This window comes from Myxine glutinosa, chromosome 14, assembly GCF_964187855.1.
Source record: "Myxine glutinosa chromosome 14, kmMyxGlut1.1, whole genome shotgun sequence".
NCBI classification, from domain to species: domain Eukaryota; kingdom Metazoa; phylum Chordata; class Myxini; order Myxiniformes; family Myxinidae; genus Myxine; species Myxine glutinosa.
The window spans coordinates 26,620,358-26,638,284 of record NC_136274.1 but is presented as its reverse complement, the minus strand read 5'-3'; positions in this window follow the sequence as shown (position 1 = coordinate 26,638,284).

Genomic DNA, 17,927 nt, shown 5'->3' with positions numbered 1-17,927 from the left:
CCATGAGCGGTTTCAATTAACCCTCCACGTGCGGTTTACATACCGCCCCTCCTCTCCCCGTGGTCTTTCTTATGAACTCCTCATCCTTGTATCAAACTCATTAAAACTTTCCAAAGCACCATGTTGTTCTCCGCACTGTGAACTCACGATAACTTCGTGGATTTGCTAACAACACGAGCTCTTTACCGATGGGTCAATGTCCACAGCGTCGTAACGGGGACAAAGTTTGGGTCGACGTGGAAGTGTTGATGTCATGGGGGGTGAGCGTCCGTTCAACATGAACGTTCGAGGACGAGGGTGGGGGTGAAGGGTCTTTCCACCACTGAAGAACACGTTTGAGCGTACAGGGAGCAGCACAACAATGCTGTAAACAAAGTTTCTTTTTATTTCGAACGAGACAGGTGCAGGTGGTAATCTGCGAAGAGAGACTGAGAGGACAGACACGTCAACAAGTCACACGACTGGTCATCGACCGGTGTGTACAAAGTAACGAGGAACCTTTACTGGATCAATCATGATCAACGAAACTGGTGGAAACCCCCCAAAATACACCGTCATGGAGAACCTCATAGGAACCTGACAAACGGATGTAACTACAGGGTTCGCTTTGTGTAAAATGATTTGGAAAAACACAGAAAAATGTACAACTGTGAGTACTTTGTAACGATACATCGTTGTATGCAAATGTTTCAACACCGTCAGTTTGATGCATGCAACTGATACTGCATTTATTTACTTTCAGATTTAGGGATTAAGATTATGAAGACATGGCTCGTTGGACGAGCAATGGTCTCCTCTTGTAGACTCCTGTTCTTTGCAACCTGGCTCAGAAAGGATTCAAAAGTAAATCCGCACCAACAACGCACCGCACGTCTTCATCAATGATCTCTCTGACTCTCTTGAAAATCCTCTCTATCTCTTTGCTGATCACTCTACTCTCTGCCGCTCCATTCTTCATCCCTCAGATCGGCAGTCTGCAGCCTCCTCACTCTCTGCAGACCTGGACAAAATCACAGACTGGGCAAACAAGTGGAACATGTCTTTCAATCCTGACAAATCTCACACTCTTACGATGTCTCTCCGAAAAGACCGACTGGACAACCCTCCCATCCACTTTCTGAATAATCCTCTCCAAGAAGTTCTGTCACTCAAGCTTTTGGGTCTCACTATCTGCCATGATCTTTCCTGGGAAAACCACATTTCAAATCTGGCCTCCAAAGCCAGTCGCCGACTGGGCATCCTCCGTCGTGCGAAGTCCTTCCTTGGCACACCTGAGCTCCTCACCACATACAAGGCTTTCATCCGCAGCTCAATGGAATACTGCTCTCCCCTCTGGGCTGGTGCTCCTGCCTCACACCTAGCTCATCTTCACGCTGTTGAAACCAAAGCATTCAGAATCATTGGAATCTCCCGCGATGAAGCTAACTCCAAGGGCCTCTCATTCACTTACCGCAGGCAGGTTGGTGGTCTTTCCGTCTTCTACCGACTCCTCTCTGGCCTTGCCCCCCCCCCCCCAGCTCTCTCTGGGCTCTGTCCCGCAAATATTCCTACAGGTCGCACAAGATCTGCCTGCAACCCTCTTATGGTCAAACTGCCAAAATCAAGACTCTCTGCTCAACTTCACTCCTTCATTCCTCTTTTCTCCCGCCTCTGGAACAAACTCCCTCACTCTCTTCAATCCCACTCCACCCTCCAGGTCTTTAAAACAGCTGTACACCACCATCTCTTATCTTCCCCCATCCAAAACCTTGATCTTTTCTATCCCCGCTAATTTCACCCCAATTCCACTTTTTTGAAATACCAACTTCTGTCCTGGAAGTCTTTGGTGTCCTTGTGTTTTATACTTCTCCCCCCCCCCCCCCCTCTTCCCACGCCTCCTCCCCCCAAGCCCACTCCCTCCCACACATCTCCCTGCTCTTAAATGTTGTGTGCTCTCAAGTGTTTGTGTGCTTCCCCTTCTCTTGTCTTCCGCTCCCTCTTTTTATATATTTTGTTTGTCTGGTTGATTTGTTTGTGAAGTAAATGTCAGCTCTTTCACGAGCCTCGATTCAGTGTACAAAAAAAAAAAAAAAAAAAAAAAAAAATACCATTCACCTTTCTGCGAACAAATTTCCGAGCGAAGGTACCAAACGATGCGGTAGAGCAAGCACTGCCCGGACACCATAGGCAATTGAGAATGCACGCGTTGCAGTAGCGAGGAGCCCTTGTAGGTCTGCATGCTGAATCTCATTCTCATGAACAAGGAATGTCTGAGGTTCAGTCTGCCCTGTGGGCAATTTTGGGCAGGTGCGGGGAAGCGAAAGTACGATTCTGATTCTGTCGCGTTTTTAACCTTATTCGAGATAATTAGCTCATGAATGGTCGAGCGACCCCGAATAGGTGATGCAAATTTCACACTCGGTGGTTTTACTAATCGGCTAAAAAATAATTCCTCAAAACCACTTTGTGGTCAAAAACTTCGCATTTGGTGTGCTGTTTACAAAAGTCGGGCCGCTCATAGGTCGGGCCGTCCTCGTTTCTAAAATGAAAGAGGTCACACGTGCTCCATCATGGCCGAACATGACGTCTACGTGCTCAAGACGTTACAGCTTCTGGTGTTGCAGCTTTTCCTTTGAAGAACATCCGCTGTCAACAGGATGGGGCCACAGGTCCGACGCAGACCGTGTCCCACGCAGCCATCGTGTCCCACACAGCCATCGTGTCCCACGCAGCCATCGTGCCCCACGCAGCCATCGTGTCCCACGCAGCCATCGTGTCCCACGCAGCCATCGTGTCCCACGCAGCCATCGTGTCCCACGCAGCCATCGCGCCCCACGCAGCCATCGCGCTCCACGCAGCCATCGCGCCCCACGCAGCCATCGCGCTCCACGCAGCCATCGCGCCCCACGCAGCCATCGCGCCCCACGCAGCCATCGCGCCCCACGCAGCCATCGCGCTCCACGCAGCCATCGTGCCCCACGCAGTTTCATTGGTCACAGGTTCTCTCGGTTTGGCGACATTTCATGGTCTCCTGATCGAACTATCCCAGATTACCATGTGTAGGGCTAAACGAGAGAAGATGTGGATGAAAATAGGCCTCGAACATTACACATTCAGCACAAGTACCCGGAATATACTCCAAGCAATGTGCGAAACGTCCAGGAGACCTCGAGGGCCCCTAACTAATGTGTAGGGCCCCTCACTAACCTTAACAGATGTGTAGGGCCCCTAACTATCCCTAGCTAATGTGTAGGGCCCCTAACTAACCCTAACAGATGTGAAGGGCCCCTAAATAAACCAAACAAATGTGTAGGAATCCTAACAAATGTGTAATAATAATAATAATAAATCATTTATTTTGTATAGCGCTTTTCCAGAAGCCCAAAGGCGCTTTGACAGAGTGGAAAACATAATGCATAACAATACATGAACACAACAATTGCAAAAAGACAAGTGAAGGAACTGCGCTCCAACGCGAGTCGAAAGAATTGACGCGACCAAAGACGGAATTCGTCCGAGTTGCTTTATTGAAACAAAACAGCTCAGGTATTCTGACAAGCCCGTTTATCGGGCAGCAATATATATACACATTTATGTCGGGAAGTTTGCCCGGCAAAAGCTATACCGGGCATGCCCGGGTGTCAAGGGCGAGCCTTGGAAAGGCGAGTCTGGACCTGCCCGGGCGTGTTTGGCTGCGGCCTGGCAAGTCGAGGCTGGGCGTGCCCGGGCGCTCTGGACGAGCACTGGAAAGGCGATAGCGGGCATGCCCGGACGCTCTGGGCGAGCCCTGGAAAGGCGATAGCGGGCATGCCCGGACGCTCTGGGCGAGCCCTGAAAAGGCGATAGCGGGCATGCCCGGACGCTCTGGGCGAGCCCTGGAAAGGCGAGAGCGGGCATGCCCGGGAAAGACGAGACCGGGCGTGCCCGGGAGGTTCGGGCGTGCCCGGGAACAGTGAGTCCGGGCATGCCCGGGAGAGGCGCGTCTGGCCGTGTTCTGGCCGGTGCAAGGCGATTGTGTGCATCCAGCGGTAACCGCTACACACGCCCCTCCAGAATCGACCTGCACCGGCAGGGTCAATTTAAGGGGGGTCCGGATGACCTGGCCGAAGCGACCCCTGGAGGGTCGTGGGGAGGGGTCCGACGTGGTGGTGGGTGGTCGAGCGGGGGGAACTGTGGACGGGGGGTGGCCTCGCCGCAGAGGAAGGGCCAACCGTGGTGGTCGGCCGACGTCCATGTGCGCCGGTTTGAGGCGGTCCACAGAAATCCGGTCCGGCCGGCCGCCGAAGTCGACGATGAAAGACTTGTCGCCCCGTCGCAGGACCCGGAAGGGCCCGTCGTACGGCGGCCAGAGTGGCCCCCGGTGCGCGTCATGACGCACAAAGACGTACTCCGCTGTGCGAAGCGCCGGGGGGACGTAGGACTGGGGGCCACCGTGGCGGGACGTCGGCACGGGGGCAAATCGTCGGGCGGCCTCCTGGAGGTCCGAGCGCTGGCGAGCGGCGGACCAGGGACTGGTAGCGTCGGGCACGAATTCGCCCGGGACGCGGAGCGGCTGGCCGTAGACGAGCTCGGCGGCGGACGCCTGGAGGTCTTCCTTGGGGGCCGTGCGAAGGCCCAAAAGGACCCACGGCAGCCGGTCGGCCCAACCGTCGTCCCGAAGGCCGGCCATGAGTGCGGCCTTCATGGAGCGGTGAAACCGCTCGCACAACCCGTTGGCTTGGGGGTGGTAGGCCGTGGTGCGGTGCAGCGTGACCCCCAACGAACGGGCGACCGCGCCCCAAAGCTCAGACGTGAACTGTGGGCCGCAGTCGGACGAGATGTCCGCTGGTGCGCCGAAGCGCGCGACCCAGGTGGCGATGAACGCCTGCGCCACGTCGGCGGTGGTGGTGGAGGCGAGGGGCATGGCCTCCGGCCACCTGGTGGTCCTGTCCACCATGGTGAGCAGGTGGGTGAACCCCCGCGAGGGGGGCAGGGGACCCACCAGGTCCACGTGGACGTGGTCGAAACGCCGTTCAGGCATGGCGAAAGGTGCCAGCGGGGCCTGGGTGTGGCGGTGGACCTTGACCCACTGGCAGGCCGTGCAGGCGTTGGCTTGGCCCAGTCGCGGATGTTTCGTCGAAGGCCGTGCCAGACGAAACGCGCCGACACCAGCTTCTGAGAAGCTTTCCGGCCCGGGTGAGAAAGGCCGTGGATGGAGGCGAAGATGCGGCGCTGCCAGGAAACGGGCACGATGGGGCGAGGCTGGCCCTGGGAGACGTCACAGAGCAGGACGGTGCCCGCGAAGGGAATGTCGGCCAGGCGGAGGCCCGTGTCCGCCGCACGGAGTGCCTGCACCGAGGCGTCGGTGGTCTGGTCGGCCGCCATGAGCGCGAAGTCCACGCCGAGGTGGACCGCGTTCGCGCTGGCCCGAGAAAGACAGTCGGCCACGGCGTTGTCTTTGCCGGCGACGTGCCGGATGTCCGTGGTGAACTCCGACACGGCGGAGAGGAGGCGCTGCTGGCGGGCCGACCACGGCTCCGTGACCTTTGCCATTGCGTAGACCAACGGCTTGTGGTCGACGAAAGCCGTGAACGGGCGGCCCTCCAGGAGGTGTCGGAAATGGCGAACGGCCAGGAATAGCCCAAGCAGCTCGCGGTCGAACGTGCTGTAGTTTAACTCGTTCGGCCGGAGTTGCCGGCTGAAAAAAGCGAGTGGCTGCCAAACCCCGTCCACCCATTGCTCATGGACGGCGCCCACCGCGTAGTTGGAGGCGTCCGTAGTGAGGGCAATGGGCGCGTTGAGCAATGGGTGAGCCAGCAGCGTTGTGTCGGCGAGGGCCCGTTTGGCGCTGGCGAAGGCCGCGTCCATGGCCGCGGACCAAACAATGTCATGCTTGGCCGGCTTGCCAACCGTGTCCCACGCAGCCATCGTGTCCCACACAGCCATCGTGTCCCACGCAGCCATCGTGCCCCACGCAGCCATGGACAACGAGACAGGTGCAGGTGGTAATCTGCGAAGAGAGACTGAGAGGACAGACCACCGAGGGAGCTGAGGGCCTCGTAAAGGGGCCGCATGAGCTGAGCAGCGCGGGGCACGAATCGGTGATAAAAAATCACCATGCTGAGGAACTCTTGGAGGGCCTTGATGGAACGGGGACGCGGGAACATGGTGATGGCCTCGACCTTGGTCGGCAGCGGCACGGCCCCGGTCTTGGTGATGCGGTGGCCCAAAAAGTCAACAGTCGTCGCGCCGAAGTGGCATTTGACCGGGTTGACAATTAAGCCGTGCTCACTGAGGCGACCGAACAGTGTTCGGAGGTGGAGGAGGTGCTCGGCGCGGGACGTGCTGGCGACGAGGATATCGTCCAGATAGACGAAAAGAAACAGCAGGTTGCGCAGCACGCCGTCCATCAAGCGCTGGAACGCCTGGGCCGCGTTCTTGAGGCCAAACGGCATCCGCAAAAATTCGAACAGGCCGAACGGCGTGATGACGGCCGTCTTCGGGACGTCGGCCGCCCGGACAGGTACCTGGTGGTAGCCCCGTATCAGGTCAATTTTCGAAAAGATGACCCGTCCCGCCAAACGGGTGGAAAAGTCCTGAATATGCGGGATCGGGTACCTGTCGGGGGTGGTAGCGTCTTTGAGACGGCGGTAGTCTCCACACGGGTGCCATCCACCCCCCGGCTTTGGCACGATGTGCAGTGGCGAGGCCCACGCGCTATCGGAGCGCCGCACGATGCCGAGGTGCTCCAACGCGTCGAACTCGGCCTTCGCCATGGCGAGCTTGGCCGGGTCGAGGCGGCGGGCCCTGGCGTAGACCGGCGGGCCCGTAGTGGGTATGTGGTGCTCGATCCCGTGCCGCACCACGACGGCTGAAAACGTCGGCCGCGTGAGGGCCGGGAATTCCGCGAGCAGGCGAGCGAACTCGTTCGCTGCCGGGAGGGCGCACGCCAGTTCGGTCGGCGCGGAGCTGCTCATCATGCACGCCAGGGAGCTGAAGGTCTCGGCGTTGACAAGGCGACGACGTTTGACGTCGACCAGCAGCCCGTGCGCGCAGAGGAAGTCGGCGCCCAGCAAAGCCATGGGGACGCAGGCGGTCACAAAAGTCCATTGAAAACGCTGGCTGCCGAAGCAGAGGGTGACGATGCGTGGACCGAAAGTGCGTATGGCCGAGCCATTAGCAGCGACCAAAGAGGGGCCGCAAACGGCGTCCCGCCTGTCCTGCTCGGAGGCGGGTATGACGCTCAGTTGGGCGCCGGTGTCACACAGGAAACGCCGCCCAGACGCTTTGTCCCAAATAAACAGCAAGTTGCCCGAGTGGCCGGCGCTCATGGCTGGGAATGAACGCCGGCCCGGCCGTTTCCCGACCTGCCGAAAGTGCACGGGGGCCAGCACGTCCGAGCCTTGTGTCCGAACCTGGCGTGGTAATAACACCACGCCCGGTCAGGTGGAGGCCCCGGCCGTCGTGTCAGAAGCGGGCGGTGCGGCGTGGCAGCCGCCAGTTGCACCGGCAGCTCGGCCTCCAACCGCGCAGGGCGCTCGGGCGTCGTGGGCATCGCCTCGGATGGCGGCGGGCTCCAGGTAACCACGCCGATGTGCTGGCCCGCCGAGGAGATCTTATCGGCTTCCCTGGCGAGGGCGCGGGAATCCGTGATCAACGTGCCAGTCAGGGCGAGGCGTACCGGGTGAGGCAGCTGGCGAAGGAACAGCTCGCGGAACAGAAAATCCGGAGAGTGCTCACCGAGCAACGAGAGCATATAGTCCATGCGCTCTGACGGGCGCGTTTCGCCGAGCTCGGGCAGAGCGACCAGGCGCCGTGCGCGTGCTGCCGGTGAGAGGGCGAAAGCGTCGAGGAGGAGTGTCTTCAGCGCGTCGTATTTGTCAGCAGCCGGCGGGTGCTCGAGGAGGCTCAAGGCGCGGGCCGCGGTGGCGGAACCAAGCGCCGCCACAACATGGTGGAAGCGGGTGTCGTCCGCGGTGATGCCTCACAGGGCGAACTGAGAGTCCGCCTGAGCGAACCAAACAGCCACGTGAGCCTCCCAGAAGGTAGGCAGTTTAAGCGTCACTGCCGTATCCATGTCGGTAGGTCACCAATGAAGGAACTGCGCTCCAACGCGAGTCGAAAGAATTGACGCGACCAAAGACGGAATTCGTCCGAGTTGCTTTATTGAAACAAAACAGCTCAGGTATTCTGACAAGCCCGTTTATCGGGCAGCAATATATATACACATTTATGTCGGGAAGTTTGCCCGGCAAAAGCTATACCGGGCATGCCCGGGTGTCAAGGGTTGGCCTTGGAAAGGCGAGTCTGGACCTGCCCGGGCGTGTTTGGCTGCGGCCTGGCAAGTCGAGGCTGGGCGTGCCCGGGCGCTCTGGGCGAGCCCTGGAAAGGCGATAGCGGGCATGCCCGGACGCTCTGGGCGAGCCCTGGAAAGGCGATAGCGGGCATGCCCGGACGCTCTGGGCGAGCCCTGAAAAGGCGATAGCGGGCATGCCCGGACGCTCTGGGCGAGCCCTGGAAAGGCGAGAGCGGGCATGCCCAGGAGGTTCGGGCGTGCCCGGGAACAGTGAGTCCGGGCATGCCCGGGAGAGGCGCGTCTGGCCGTGTTCTGGCCGGTGCAAGGCGATTGTGTGCATCCAGCGGTAACCGCTACACAATAATCAATAGGGAAATATTTAAAGCAAAAGGAGGGAGAAGGAGAGGAGATAGTCAGGGGTTAAATGCTGTGGGTTGAATGTTGAATGCAGTGTTGAGCAGGTGGGTCTTTAGTGATGTTTTGAATGTGGTGAGTGAGGAGGAGTCTCTGATGGTGTGAGGTAGTGAGTTCCAGAGGGTAGGAGCAGCGATGGAGAAGGCCCTGTCCTCCCAGGATCTGAATTTGGTCTGGATGGAGGGGGTCAGGAGGTTGGTACCAGCAGAGCGGAGGTTGCGGGTGGGAGTGTGTCTGGAAAGGAGGTCAGCCAGGTAGGATGGGGCCAGGTTATGGAGGGTTTGTATGTCAAGAGGAGGATTTTGTACTGGATTCTCTGGGGGATGGGGAGCCAGTGAAGCTTGTAAAGGACGGGGGTGATGTGGTCACAGGTCCGGGAATGGGTGAGTAGACGGGCAGCGGAGTTCTGAATGTATTGGAGTTTATTGGTGATTTTTGAGGGTGAACCATAGAGGAGGCTGTTGCAGTAGTCCAGACGGGAGGTGATGAAGGCGTGGATGAGGGTTTCTGCAGCCGTGGAGGAGAGGGATGAGTGGAGACGGGCGATGTTTTTCAGGTTAAAGAAGGCTGACTTTGTGATCTGTTTAGTGTATTTGTCGAAGGAGAGGGTTTGGTCAAAGATGACGCCAAGATTCCGGATGTGAGGGGAGGTGGATACTGGGAAACCGTCGATGTTGAGGGCAAAGTTATGGGTAGATTTTGTGAGCGTTTTTGGGCCAATGATGATTATTTCAGATTTATCACAGTTAAGTTTGAGGAAGTTGATTTGAAGCCAGGATTTTATTTCAGTGATGCAGTTTGTCAGGATAGAGTGGGTGGCGGTGGAGACGGACTTGGTGGAGATGAAAAGCTGGATGTCATCGGCGAAGCAGTGGAATTGGAGACCATGACGGCGGATTAAGTGACCGAGGGGGGATAGGTAAAGGATGAAGAGGAGGGGGCCAAGAACTGAACCTTGGGGGACACCTTGGGGGAGGGGAGCAGTGGGGGATTTGCAGTTATTGATGAAGATGAACTGGTGTCTGTCAGAGAGGTATGATTTAATCCAAGAGAGGGCAGTGCCAGTAACGTTAAAGGTGGATTCAAGTCGGGTGAGGAGGATGGTGTGATCGATGGTGTCAAAGGCGGCGCTGAGGTCGAGGAGGACGAGAATGTTGAGGTTGCCAGCGTCAGAGGAGAGGAGAAGGTCGTTGGTGATTTTGAGGAGAGCAGTTTCAGTACTGTGGTTGGAGCGGAATCCGGATTGGAATGTTTCATACAGGTTATTGGCAGAGAGATGATGTTTGAGTTGAGTGGCTACAGCGCGTTCCAAAACTTTTGACAGAAAGGGTAGGTTGGAGATGGGTCTGAAGTTGTTTAGGGTGTCAGGGTTTAGACCAGGTTTTTTTAGAATGGGGGTAACAGCAGCAATTTTGAGGGAAGGTGGGACGATGCCTGTAGACAGGGAGGAGTTTATTGTTGCAATGATAAGTGGAGAGAGAGCAGGAAGGGAGGGCTTGACAAAGCTGGAGGGGATGGGGTCAAGAGTGCAGGTGGCAGTTTTCATTCCTATGAGGAGTTCAGAGAGGTCAGTAGGGGAGATTGGGGAGAACCGAGACAGGTTCTCCCCTGTGTAAGACAGGTGTAAGGCCCCTAACTAACCCTAACAAATGTGTAGGGCCTCTAACTAACCCTAACAAATGTGTAGGAATCCTAACAAATGTGTAAGGCCCCTAACTAACCCTAACAAATGTGTAAGGCCCCTAACTAACCCTAACAAATGTGTATGTTCTCACATCACTTCTACTTCTGAAGGAGACCATTTGAGGGACATCTTCAAAACCTCAACCTAAGATCCAAAAACGTGAGACCACATGTGTTGGAGCTTGAATTTGTCAGCCCTTGAATACCATTCGTGTGAAAAATCCGTTGCTTACAGAAAAATAGAAAGGATGTCGTTGGTTGTTATCTCCATGTGGGGTTTCAGAAGGTGGGGCGGAGCCCTCCCAGGTCTCAGAGTATCCAACTCCGTGTGTGTGTGTGTGTGTGTGTGTGTGTGTGTGTATGTGTCTGTGTGTGTGTGTGTGTGTGTGTGTGTGTGTGTGTGTGTCTGTGTCTGTGTGTGTCTGTGTCTGTGTCTGTGTGTGTGTGTCTGTTCGTGTGTGTGTGTCTGTGTGTGTGTGTGTGTTATTCAAAACAAACCAAGCATGGGATTTCTATCTTTGGCCAAGCTGTGTGAACCCCAGTTCTTTTGACTCGATCATGGCTGATCACTTTAGCCGTTTGAAAGCACGAAAAGCTTATTTGGGGATTCTGTGCGTTGCCAAGGAAGCAAAACCCCTCGGTGGTCCCTTCGGACAATAGCTGAGGAGTCGTGATCCAGCTGACCTCACAGGATCGGTGGGAAGCTCCCCAGGCCTCACCACATAGATCATGAACCATCCAAACCACGATGGAGGAAGATTTCGAACTCTTCCACCGTTGGGCTACAAAACAGAGATCGAGGCAGGAGGGTGGAAGAGGGGACCCGAGGACCATTGTAATGGATCCGGTGAAGACTTGTGTGGACGTGCAACAACGGAATGTACTTTTTGTGAACGACTCGCATTCACAGAAACTCAGACGCAGTCGTACACGAAGAGGAAAGGCTTCGGCCGATGATGCGCACATGCCAATCGGTGGACTCGCCGATGATGCGCACATGCCAATCGGTGGACTCGCCGATGATGCGCACATGCCAATCGGTGGACTCGCCAATGATGCGCACATGCCAATCGGTGGACTCGCCGATGATGCGCACATGCCAATCGGTGGACTCGCCAATGATGCGCTCATGCCAATCGGTGGACTCGCCAATGATGCGCTCATGCCAATCGGTGGACTCACCAATGATGCGCACATGCCAATCGGTGGACTCGCCGATGATGCACACATGCCAATCGGTGGCCTCGCCGATGATGCACACATGCCAATCGGTGGACTCGCCGATGATGCACACATGCCAATCGGTGGACTCGCCAATGATGCGCACATGCCAATCGGTGGACTCGCGGATGATGCGCACATGCCAATCGGTGGACTCGCCGATGATGCGCACATGCCAATCGGTGGACTCGCCGATGATGCGCACATGCCAATCGGTGGACTCGCGGATGATGCGCACATGCCAATCGGTGGACTCGCCGATGATGCGCACATGCCAATCGGTGGACTCGCCGATGATGCGCACATGCCAATCGGTGGACTCGCCGATGATGCGCACATGCCAATCGGTGGACTCGCCGATGATGCGCACATGCCAATCGGTGGACTCGCCGATGATGCGCACATGCCAATCGATGGACTCGCCGAAGATGCGCACATGCCAATCGGTGGACTCGCCGATGATGCGCACATGCCAATCGGTGGACTCGCCGATGATGCGCACATGCCAATCGGTGGACTCGCCGATGATGCGCACATGCCAATCGGTGGACTCGCCGATGATGCGCACATGCCAATCGGTGGACTCGCCGATGATGCGCACATGCCAATCGGTGGACTCGCCGATGATGCGCACTTGCCAATCGGTGGACTCGCCAATGATGCGCACTTGCCAATCGGTGGACTCGCCGATGATGCGCACATGCCAATCGGTGGACTCGCCGATGATGCGCACTTGCCAATCGGTGGACTCGCCAATGATGCGCACTTGCCAATCGATGGACTCGCCGATGATGCGCACATGCCAATCGGTGGACTCGCCGATGATGCGCACATGCCAATCGGTGGACTCGCCGATGATGCGCACATGCCAATCGGTGGACTCGCCGATGATGCGCACATGCCAATCGGTGGACTCGCCGATGATGCGCACATGCCAATCGGTGGACTCGCCGATGATGCGCACTTGCCAATCGGTGGACTCGCCAATGATGCGCACTTGCCAATCGGTGGACTCGCCGATGATGCGCACATGCCAATCGGTGGACTCGCCGATGATGCGCACTTGCCAATCGGTGGACTCGCCAATGATGCGCACTTGCCAATCGATGGACTCGCCGATGATGCGCACATGCCAATCGGTGGACTCGCCGATGATGCGCACATGCCAATCGGTGGACTCGCCGATGATGCACACATGCCAATCGGTGGACTCGCCGATGATGCGCACATGCCAATCAGTGGACTCGCCAATGATGCGCACTTGCCAATCGGTGGACTCGCCGATGATGCGCTCATGCCAATCGGTGGACTCGCCAATGGCGAAAACCTCTCAGGCTGAATTGTCCTGCAATGGCCGCACATATGTTTCACCCAGGCCGAGGAGCCCTCCAGCCAAATCCTCGAGCACGGTTTACCGAGTGACAATCGCGGAGTTCCGGAGTAATAATATTCATCGCACGGATGACTCGGACACAGCAATGGGCACGGTGATGTATCTCCCGTGCTCGGCACAGCGTCCGTGAGCTGCATTTCAATGTTCCTGGGACATTGTTTAACTTTTGGGACAGCCTCTGCTGCTGCACCCCCAAGCACGTGGCTCGAAGCATCGACTCCAACACCCCTGGTTATCGACGGGTTTGCTGTGGGTGCAGAATCCCTCAAACAAATGGCCATTTTCCCCCTGGTTCGGTCGTAATGAGATAACGAATTAAACGTAAACGACTGATTGATTATATTAAGGGTTGTTCACCTCGCCTCTGCTGCTGCACCATTGTGACTGCACTCCATTACTGCATTTGTTGCTGCTGCACCATTGTGACTGCACTGCATTACTGCATTTGTGCTGCACTGGTGGAGTACCACATAATACTGTGGCGGACACAAAAGCCCACTGGCGTGGTGACATCATTCCGCGCACCAAGTGGGCGGTGGCCACGCACGAGGGGTAGGCGTGGCCTCATGATATACACCGGGCGCCCAGCCCGGGACAGTACAGTGTTACAGTGTAGTCTTACAATAAAGACGTTTATATGTTACCGCTTGTCCGCTTCCTCCTTGCTCACAAGCAGCGCGCGTAACGCCGTGCTTTACTGGTGACCCTCGACGTTGGATCTGCTGGAGCGATCCTTCCACACGCGACGCCATCGCCATGGCCGACTTCGTCAAACTTCCGGAATTTTGGGAGGCTCAGGCCGAAGTCTGGTTCGTCCAGGCCGAAGCCCAATTTCAGCTTCGGCGCCTCACCGGCGATGACACGCGCTATTGCCACGTCGTCGCCTCCCTCGGGCCCGGCACGGCCGCTCGAGTTGTGTCCGTCCTTCGCCACCCACCGAACGGCCACAAGTACGAGGCACTCAAGCGGCTACTCCTAGCCACGTTCGGCCTTACGGACGACGCACGGGCCGACCGCCTCCTGGATCTCCCCGAGCTCGGTGAGACGCGCCCGTCGGTCCGAATGGACCATATGTTGTCACTGTTGGGCGACGAAGCCCCCGGTTCGCTATTCCGGGCGCTTTTCCGGCGCCAACTTCCAGCGCAGGTCCGCCTCGCGTTGGCCGGGACCGAGCTAACGGAACCCCGAGCATTGGCGGCCGAGGCGGACAGGTACTTCGCCGCTTCGGACATGCGGGCGAGCGTCGGCGTGGCCGTCACGGCCCTCGACGCTGATGTTCAGCAGCATGTTCCACAGCATCAGCTTCTACAGCACGCTGATGTTCAGCAGCATGCTGATACGCACCTCGTGAACGCCGCCACGCCCCGCCCACCGCCGCGGCGAAAACCGCCACCGCGGGGAAACCCGCCAACTCCACCGGCCTGGCGGAGCCAGCCGCGCTCCTCCAGCTCCACCACCTGGTGCTGGTTCCACGCCAAGTTCGGCCACGAAGCTCGGCGGTGTCATCCGCCGTGCTCCTTCAACGGGTCGGGAAACGCCCGGGCCGGCGCTCAATAGTGGCGATGAGCGCCGGCCATTCGAACAGCCTGCTGTTCATAACGGACACCTTCTCCAGGCGCCGTTACCTGTGCGACACGGGAGCGCAGGTGAGTGTCATTCCCGCCGGCACGTCAGACAAGCACGCCGCGGGTGGGGGCCCCGCGCTGCTTGCCGCGAACGGGACGCCCATCCGTACGTACGGAAAACGCTGCCTCTCTCTGCGGTTTGGAGGGCAGGTTTTCCGATGGACGTTCGTCACCGCCGACGTGCCCATGGCACTGCTTGGCGCGGACTTCCTGTGCGCTAATGGGCTCCTGGTCGACGTCAAGCGCAGACGGCTTGTCCAGGCCGAGACGTTCAGCTCGCTCGCTTGTGCGTTGCCCAGCTCAACGAGCGGCTTGCCAAGCGGCTTGCCGAACGATTCGGTTCCGGCCACGTTGGTCTGTACGCTTCCGGCAGCGGACGCATTCACCCGCCTCCTCGCCGGCTTCCCGGCCCTCACGCGGCCCACCTTCTCGGCGGGGGCCGTCAAGCACGGGGTGGCCCATCACATCCCCACCGTCGGGCCACCGGTCTACGCCCGGGCACGCCGCCTAGAGCCGACGAAGCTGGCGGTGGCAAAAGCGGAGTTCGCTACCCTGGAGCGACTCGGCATCGTTCGGCGCTCAGAGAGCGCTTGGGCGTCGCCGCTGCACATCGTGCCGAAGCCCGGCGGGGGATGGCGACCGTGCGGGGACTATCGCCGTCTCAATGACGCCACGACTCCCGACCGCTACCCCGTCCCCCACATTCAGGACTTTTCCGCCCGTTTGGCGGGCAGGTCCTTCTTCTCGAAGGTGGACCTCATACGCGGCTACCATCAGGTCCCCGTCAGGCCGGAGGACGTCCCGAAGACGGCGGTCATCACGCCATTCGGACTCTTCGAGTTCTTGCGCATGCCCTTCGGTCTGAAGAATGCGGCTCAGGCGTTCCAGCGACTGATGGACAGCGTCCTGCGCGACTTGGATTTTGTCTACGTTTACCTGGACGATATCCTCGTCGCCAGCGCGTCCCGCGAAGAGCACCTACGCCACCTCCGCACGCTCTTCGAACGCCTGGGCCAGCATGGCCTGATTGTGAACCCCGCAAAGTGCCGGTTCGGCGCCGCCACAATCGATTTTCTGGGGCACCGTGTCACCAGGCACGGAGCCGTCCCCCTACCGGCCAAGGTGGAGGCGGTGAAGGGGTTTCCGCGCCCCCGCACGATCAGAGGGCTGCAGGAGTTCCTGGGCATGGTGAACTTTTACCATCGGTTCCTGCCCCGTATCGCCCAGCTCCTGCGCCCCCTGCACGAAGCTCTCCGAGGTAAGCCGGGCAAAGGCGACGTTACCTGGACCGAGCAGATGGACACGGCGTTCACGGGCGCGAAGCTCGCCTTGGCTAACGCCACCATGCTCGCGCACCCGGCGCCCGATGCACCGATCGCCCTCACCACCGATGCCTCGGACTACGCGGTGGGCGCAGTGCATGAGCAATGGGTGCGTGGAGCTTGGCAACCGCTGGCGTTCTTTAGCCGGCAGCTTCGCCCGCCCGAACGCCGTTACAGTACCTTCGACCGCGAGTTGCTCGGACTTCACTTGGCGGTCAGGCACTTCCGCCATCTGCTCGAGGGCCGGGCGTTCACTGCCTTCGTCGACCACAAGCCGCTGATCTTTGCGATGGGCAAAGTCACCGAGCCGTGGTCGGCCCGGCAGCAGCGTCACCTCTCGGCCGTGTCCGAGTACACGACGGACATCCAGCACGTCGCGGGGAAGGACAACCCGGTGGCGGATTGCCTTTCCCGGGCCGTCGCCCACGCAGTCCACCTCGGCATCGACTATGCCCGGATGGCAGCGGACCAGGCCGCTGACCCCGACGTCCAGGCCTTGCGGACCGCCGTCACGGGCCTCCGCGTCACCGAGGTGCCGTTTGACGGCGCGGGCGCGGCCCTCTTGTGCGACGTCTCCCTCGGGCGTCCTCGCCCCATCGTGCCCGCGGGCTGGCAGCGCCAGGTGTTTGACGCCATCCACGGCCTGTCCCACCCGGGCGCGAGGGCCTCCCAAAGGCTGATCGCCGACAAGTTCGTCTGGCATGGCCTCCGGAAGGCCGTCCGCGGCTGGGCCAGGACGTGCCTCGCGTGCCAGCGCGCCAAGGTGCACCGGCACACCCAGGCCCCGTTGGCCCCGTTCACGGTGCCGGAACGCCGGTTTGACCACGTCCACGTGGACCTGGTGGGACCTCTGCCCCCCTCGCGGGGTTTCACCTACGTCCTCACCATGGTGGACCGCACCACCCGGTGGCCGGAGGCCGTGCCCTTGGCGTCGACAACGGCGGCCGATGTCGCGCAGGCTTTCATCGCCACCTGGGTCGCCCGGTTCGGCGCCCCCTCAGACATCTCATCCGACCGCGGCCCCCAGTTCACCTCGGAGCTCTGGGGGGCGGTTGCGCAGGGGCTCGGGGTCCGGCTGCACCGAACCACGGCCTACCACCCCCAGGCTAACGGCCTGTGTGAGCGATTTCACCGCTCATTGAAGGCCGCGCTCCGGGCCACCCTCCGCGACGGCGGCTGGGTCGACAGGCTCCCCTGGGTCCTGCTGGGCCTCCGGACGGCGCCCAAGGAGGACCTGCGCGCATCCGCGGCGGAATTGGTCTTCGGGCAACCGCTGCGGGTGCCGGGCGAGTTCCTCCCCGACTCCACGGCACCATGGTCCGCGGCACAGCAGCGCTCCGCTCTGCAAGAGACCGCCCAGAGGTTCGCCCCGGTGCCAACGGCATGCCACGGGCACCCACCGACGCACGTCGCCCCGGAGCTTCGCACGGCGGAGTACGTCTTCGTCCGCCACGATGCCCATCGGACACCACTGCGGCCCCCGTACGACGGGCCTTTCCGCGTGCTGGAGACCGGGGCGAAGCACTTCACCCTGGACATCGGCGGTACTCCTGACCGCGTTTCGGTAGACCGCCTCAAGCCGGCCCACCTCGATGTGGACCATCCACCGCCAGTGGCCCGACCCCCACGTCGGGGCCGCCCTCCTGCGGGCGGACCCCCGACACCGCCCAGCCCCGCCGCCACGCCGCCCCCCGGTCCTGCACCCATCCCAGGGGCAGCCAGGGGCATCCCACCTGGCATCCCTGCACCCCGGACGCCGCCGATCGCCAGGGGGCGCTTCGGCCGGGTCATTCGTCTGCCCCGCAAACTGGCCCTCCAGGTGCGCGGGAATTCTGGGGGGGGCGCGTGTGGCGGACACAAAAGCCCACTGGCGTGGTGACATCATTCCGCGCACCAAGTGGGCGGTGGCCACGCACGAGGGGTAGGCGTGGCCTCATGATATACACCGGGCGCCCAGCCCGGGACAGTACAGTGTTACAGTGTAGTCTTACAATAAAGACGTTTATATGTTACCG